The 7233-nt window shown below is 36.9% G+C and overlaps 1 protein-coding gene across 1 annotated transcript in view; it reads right to left on the reverse strand.

The window, feature by feature from the left end:
* LOC134473484 (endogenous retrovirus group K member 5 Gag polyprotein-like) overlaps positions 1–7233 on the reverse strand; it is a 97741-nt gene that overhangs the window by 34356 nt on the left and 56152 nt on the right. The window contains exon 2 of the transcript XR_010043731.1: positions 1–6467. This exon is cut by the window's left edge and continues 24195 nt beyond it. The gene's annotated coding sequence lies outside the window, so the exon portion shown is untranslated. The remainder of the gene's footprint in view (positions 6468–7233) is intronic.

A 7233-nucleotide genomic window follows, 5' to 3' on the forward strand; every position in this document is an offset into this window, starting at 1 on the left:
GATTTTCTAGGTGAGAAAGATGACACCAGTGCATATTGTCTGCTTTGATAATGGACCTTACATGTTTGACCTAGATGGCATTCTGTTCCCTATTTTATCACCTCATTAACTTTATTAAGATGTTTCAGTGATATCTAACATTGTAGAGCTATGTAACTAAAATTTAAATACAATCAAATTTACGTTATTTGAAATTATAGAGTAAGGACAACTCAGCATTCTCTTTGTGGTTTCTCTGAGAGACCTAAACTTCAACCTTTCCTCAGCCAATTACTTTCACTGTTTTTCCCCCCACCAGACACTTTCATTTGTTATTCTTTCACAGTTTTTCTTTAAGTATCACTCTTTCTGATTGGGTAAGTTTCCAGCATACACACAAATGAAAAAAAGTTTGAGGGAATTATTCAGATCATTTGAACCTATTCCACATTTTGCATTTGGATTATTGGAGTATGTGTGAGGAAAGCTAGAATTTTCTTTCCTGCCTCATCCAAACAAAATTTAATTACCCTTTCTTTCCAGCTGCGAAAGCCCAACCAGAAAAAAGTGAACTGATTTTTCCCTAGTCCCAAAGCAAGTTATTAGCAGCTGTAGACCCAGGAAGCTCTGCTCTCTCCATAGGTACCCATCACGTATTACCCCATGTGTCTCCTGACTTGGAAGAAGGTACTTCTTTTCCTAAGAATAACTGTAACTAACTTCATTCCACCTAAGAATTATTAATGTCCTAATTACTTTAAACTTATTCTGGAAAAAAAAAGCTTTAAATATACTCAATATATTATTATGGGGGATCACTTTTTCAATAAAAATAGCTTAAAATTAAAAGACTTTTACTTGGAGATTTTTATTTTGCATAGCTACACAGTAGAAGAATTCCTCAGTGAGGAGAGTGTAGAGATACAGAAATAGGCCAGTTCCTTTAAAAAATGTTTAAAGATTTATTTAAAAACAAAGACAGCAAGAGAATTAAAATTTAATACTAAAGATTATAAAATCTAAAATTATAGGCTGCAAAAGAGTTGTCATTTTAAGAACTCACCTTCTTAGAGTTGGTCATCAGGTTCAAGTACAGTTGAATAGATGATGTCATCCAACACAGGAAAGGAAAATTCCTCCATTCTGGGACAAATACCACTTAATAAGATCTGAGCAAAGGAAAATTACCTCTGCTTTTCTTTTCATCAGCTCATTTTTAATAAAGTATTTCAGAATTTATGATATTTCAATGCAGATCAACATGACATGCAACAGTTCTCCCATAATATTTTATCCAGGAATGACTGATTAACCTTATTTGAGTCTTACTTATCTAGACATTTAAAAAACTTAAATATTTTATTTTTCATTTTGTTTCTGTGTGTGTGTGTGTGTGTGTGTGTGTGTGGTGCTAGGAAAAAAACACACAGGGCTTTGCACATGGTAAGTAAACAGTACCATTTAGCTACATTCTGAACCCCTCTTTGTTTTTCATAATCCACTTTATTTAAGGATAAACATTAAAACTCCTAGTGCTTCTGTTATCAGGTAATTTCTTTGGAAATGGCTCATCAATCAAAGGTATCCCAGGGCCTTCCGGCCTCAAACAAAGAATTGGATGAGACAAGCCAAAATCTGCGTCAAATGTTATTTGAAAAGGGCAGGGTGAATGGGTATGGGACACACCAGTCCTGCAGAGCAAACTCGGGGAAGAAAAAGAGAACCGGGAGTGAAATCACACATGAGAACACACAGCATCTGAGAAACGCTGTGCAGGCTAGTGTGGGAAGTCATGCTGGCGGGCTCCTCCTGGTATCTGGTCTTCTTTATGTCATCCACATCTCTTGGGAGCTCCCAAGAAGTTCCACATAGGTCCTGGCTTGTCCTGGGATCTTGTGATTGACAGGTCCTACCTTGACCTGTCTCCTGTATCACTTTCATCTGGAAATTAAAAACCTCTAAGGGCAAGAATTATCCCCAGCACTCAGAACCATACTGTTACTTAGGTGCTATTAAACATGTATAGAATGAATGGATAAATAATATGGAACAATGCATATTAAACATAGACTAGGAATTCACCTGCAAAATATGAATTATTGTGATGTGTCATCATAATAAATAACGTTCCTATTATCTTGAAGCTTTTAAAAATGTATTTTTTTAAAATTTGGAAATGGCATATCTGTGAAATTCACTAGACTTGGAACTACAGAATAAATAATTTTTTTTGATCACTGAGAAACCAGATTAAAGTGTCATTTTGACTGGAGAGAAAAAGAAGATGGGTTCCATTTTAGAAGTGATGACAGCAATACCTGCAGCATTCTTTCACAAACAGGAAAATGGGAAGAGATAAAATAATTGCTTGATGAAGATCCACAGCTGTAAGAAGTGTACCCCATAACCAGCTGAATTCTCACTCATCCACACCACAGGAGCAAGTGGTAGAAGGCAGAAAGAGAATCATCCTTCTACACACACGGGAGGGTTTAGCTCATCCCAAACCGGTGTGAGTCACATGGCAATCAGTTAGAGGATCTGTTAACCTGTGTTGCATGCCTTCCGTTTCAGGATTTGAGAGTTATCATGCCCATTGAAAAAACACAAGAATTTCCTCCTACAGTAGTCCTCAATCCTTCCTCCTCCCGCAATTCTCTGGAAACAGTTCCCACACCTGGAAGGGATCTCTTTCTCTTTCACTGGATGACTTCTAAATTTGAACAGTAGTTTTGTCCTCCACAGTGAATGGAAATTCCCATCTCTGGAAGCCTATGAAACAGCTTCACCTTGATTTTGTACCAGGATCTCACTTAAATTCCTGATTATCTTCTATTCCTCCCCAAAGTAAATCTCATGGCATCCCTGTTTCATAGGATGATGCCATCAAGCTGCAGTCAAGCCCCTTGGGTTAGAGATTCAAGATTCATCTTCAGTTTCTTCCCATCTCTTCCTCCCTCCTCTTCAGTACACGTCCATGATCACTCCCTACTTCTGTTATATCATTGCCATATGTCCCTGACCCAACCTATGTACCTCTGCTTGAAAAGTTTCTCTTCAGGCTTATGAAGATGAAATAATTTAATATATATACGTCACATTACTTTCTTGTTATGACAAATTTTATATCAAAACAAATAGGATCAGTCACCATTTCCCAAACATGCTATACTATGATCATTTCTGAACTTCCACTCAAATTGGTATTTCTGCCATAAATAAACTTTTACCCGTAAAGTCTACCCATTTTTCAAATCCTAATGTAAGCACTAAGTATTCCCATGAAACCATAACTTAACAGATCTGTCATTGGCTGAATTCAAAATGTGTCTACCCCAACTACCATTATTTATACTAAGTATAATATACATTTTAGCTTTTTTTGGAACTCTGTATAAGATGATGTTCTATAGAGCTGTTAAATTCCTAAACTGATCTTCTAATTGCAGCCTAACTCCTATAATTTTTATTATGTTAGTTTGTTTCATTTGTTTGTAACCCTCAATTTGAGGCTGTTTTCCATAGCAAAATCAGAAACGCAATTGTAACTTTAGGAAAAAATATATTAGAGCTTTCCAAGGATGAAATACATTAGCGTTTTCAAAAAAACCTAAAGCTAGGATTTAGAAAGATTTTTTTAAAAGGGATGTTTTAAAATATTTTAAGAAGTATAGACACACAAAGCATTTACAGGGAATTGGAAGAAACAAATACAACGTTGTGCCAGCATTGTATTATTTAATAACTTTTCACAAATGGTTTTAAAATTTGAATGAGGTTTTTTCTTTCAACTTCCTGTTTTTCCTGCTATATTTGATCTTCCCAGGGTTTTAAAGGCTGGTCTCTTGTGGAGACAAATTACACCTGGAGAAATTAGCCCAGGTGCAGCCAATTAATTGTGGAGCCAGAAAGTCCCTGGTGGAGTGGAACTAAACCTTCCCACCGTCTCTTGTATTCTAGGTTTCTTAGCTGATAGGTCTCCACTTTTAATGAAGAAAAAGTGGCCCTGTGTGGCCTTGGATTCTTTTTTATTATAAAGATAATGCATTTTGTTTAGGACAAGCAGAAGGGAGGCAGTATTCTCACTGAGTTCCAGTGCCCTCATCACCAGGTCTTACCCATAAATCACTGTTAGGTTAGCCATCACCCATCCATCCCCTAGTCTCAGATCAAAGCCCTTATACCATCCCTTTTCATCCTCATCCCTGTTTCTTCAGGGCCAGGATCCTTGATGGACCATCCCATTGTGATATTTTCAAGACTGAAACACAAAGAAATGCTTTCAGTAATGGTCTGTGCTAAGTGCTCACTCTAATTTATTTATTCTCTTTATTTTCTTTCCCTACTCCTATTCTTCCACCACAACTGTAGCAACTTTACTAATATCTTCGATGAATATCCTCTTAATGTGTTTATTCACATAAAATGCTTATTTAGATTTTGTGTGTATCTCAAGGCTTTACATATATTGGGTGTCAGTACTATAGACATCATACTTCTTACATTAATTACTTAGAACTGTGTCTTGAAAATTACTTGGCACTGGTGTACTTATGGTGCATTGCTTCTGGCCACTGCTCTAAATTTTATAGTGGAATTTACACACCATTTCACCTATCCTCTAACCCAGATTGCTCCCAACTCCCACAAACAATGTCATGGTGAACATCCACAAATGTGTCCCACTATGTTCCAGTATGTGCCACTAGAAATTCCTTTGGGAAACAACAAGCCAGAGAACTCAAGGATCTAGAATGTATACATAATTAATTTGATCAGAAAACTCTTCGAGATGACTATGTAAATATGTACTCACACCAGCCATGCATGAAGCGGAGCTCTACATCCGTATCATTTTGGCAAGCTACCGCATGTGAAATATTTCACTGAAATGTTAACTTACAATTCCCATGAATGGTAAATTTGGGCAACTCTTTGCTGTTTGTTAAATTTTGGGTTGTTCTCTTCTGTAAGTTGCATAAAAATATTCTCAGTCTGTTTTTTGTTGTTGTTGTTTGTTTTTACCTTAAGAGTCCTAACTTTCTGTGGTTGATTTGCAGAAATTCCCAGTTCTTTATGTATTTTAGGTTTTGGTCTGATACCTTGTCAATTTGGGGGATCAAATAATTAATTTAATTGTCAAATAACTTCCCAGTTCCTGTCACTTGTAAACTTTTCCCTGGAATCTTTCATCCAATCAAATTCTTAGATTTTATTTTATGGTAAATGCAAATGAAGGCGTATGCATTAAGCAGATTTCCCATCATTGGAATACCCAACATTCCCATCATTGGAATTTCCCATCATGGGAATACCCACATTATAAAGGAGGAGAGTTTTATGTTGGTTCAAGTTTTTTTTAGAGTATCCAGTGATGGTTGGTTGGTTCCCCTCAAGGCCACACAGCACACACCTGGGACAAACCCTGCTTGAGTAAATGACCAGCCTCGGGCCTCTGGTCACAGCCACAGATCTGCCCTCCGACACATTACAGTCTAAGAAAATGAGCTTGGCCTGCAGCCTCCTGCAAAGGCAAACAGGGCATCTTTGGAGTCCCTCAGGGCTTTCTGCAGGGGGGCACAGGGAGCCCCAGGCTCCGCATGGACTCCTCCCCTCCATTACTTTCTCCCACCTCCATGAAGTAGGACATCCATCTACCTCCAACCGCTTGAGTGAAAAAAATGATGTGAGAATTTGGTGATTGGCCAAATTCTTGAACATATTTGTAAAATACTTCCTATGTGAAAATTTCTACATCACTGTTTTGGAAGCATACATTTATTTTAGTATTTGAGAAAAATATCTACAGTAAAGTTTAGCTATTAACAATAAGAATAATGGGTTAGTAAAATGATTGTGCAAGCAAAATAAAATCATTGGTTTCTTAAATTGATCATGTGCCCAAAAATGTTGCTATATTTTCCCAATTGTTTTAGTAGCTTGCATATTGAGTTATTTTTTTTTTCTTTGAGGTAAATAGTGCCATGTCTACTAATAAACAATCTTTTTCTTGACCATCGATCATACACCATTTCTTTTTCATATATCATTTACTAGAATATTTAGCAGTGGTGATGTTAGTGTCTTATTTTTTTCCTGCCTTAATGATAATAATTTTGGTTTTAAGTATATAATGATGGTAAAAAAACAAAATCCTTCCTTTTCCATTTTGTTACACAATCTTTGAGTTTTAATTCAACCTATACTCCTGTAGAATTAAGTCACATCCAGGTGAAGTGGCACATACCTATATTCCCAGCACAGGGGAGATTGAGACAAGAGGATCACAAGTTCAAGGCCATTCTGGGAATGAGCTATTAGTAGAAGTGATGTGTTCATCTTTTGACTACAGCTTTTAAAAAATAGTAGGGATCTTGTCTTTCACCTTCTTTTATTATGATTTCTTAGTCATCATTTCTGCTGGCTGAAATGTAGATGTGATGCTGACAGCTGAAGGAAAAAAGGGCCACACAAGATGAGGCCAGCACCTACGGGAGAGATGTTAACATGGCAGAAGTGACCTATGACTCAACCAGGAAATTGCGTCTTAGTCCCAGGCTGCTAATACACAAATAACACAGGTGCAGTCAGTTCTTAACTTCTACTTATATCGTCCTGTTTAAATACCAATATGGCTCCATAGAAAAGTCTTGACTCAAAATTAATTTCTCTTCAATATTTTTAAAATACTAAGCCATTGTTTTCTTATGTGTAGTGATGCTGTTGACAATTTTGATCTTTCTTTCTTAGTTGGTGATCTGCTGTTTATCTCTAGAAATTTGTATAAATCTCTTTGCCTTTGATTATTTTTATATTTTACTGCAACATCTAAGTGTGTGGGGACCTGGGGAAGAAAACTATAACTATGCATATATTCCTGTTCTTGTCAGAAATTCATCTCTAAACTCTTAAAAAGATGTTGCCTGTCCCCCTAATCCTTGCTCTCCAGGGGTTTCTAGAGACAGAAGTGAAGATAGTACCAGAGTGTGGCTAGTTATGCTTTATCTGTTTTATAAACTTCTCACTCATCTAAGAATTTTGTTTTGCTCTGATATTATACAAACACACTGGCACCACAGAGCTGGGTTATAAAAAGCTATAAAAATAATCTATCAAGGCTGTGCAAGGAGGAACCTATAGCAGAATCTAAGGTCTGCTTTCTCACTATGCCTATAGTGTCCTTCTCCTCAGCCTGAACCTGACCCTCTTCCCCCAGTCTGTCTCCACCTCACTGCCTATTCCCTGAACACTCAC

This window comes from Cavia porcellus, unplaced genomic scaffold (genome assembly GCF_034190915.1).
Source record: "Cavia porcellus strain 051 isolate PalLab524CR breed Dunkin Hartley unplaced genomic scaffold, mCavPor4.1 scaffold_27, whole genome shotgun sequence".
Classification (NCBI taxonomy): Eukaryota; Metazoa; Chordata; class Mammalia; order Rodentia; family Caviidae; genus Cavia; species Cavia porcellus.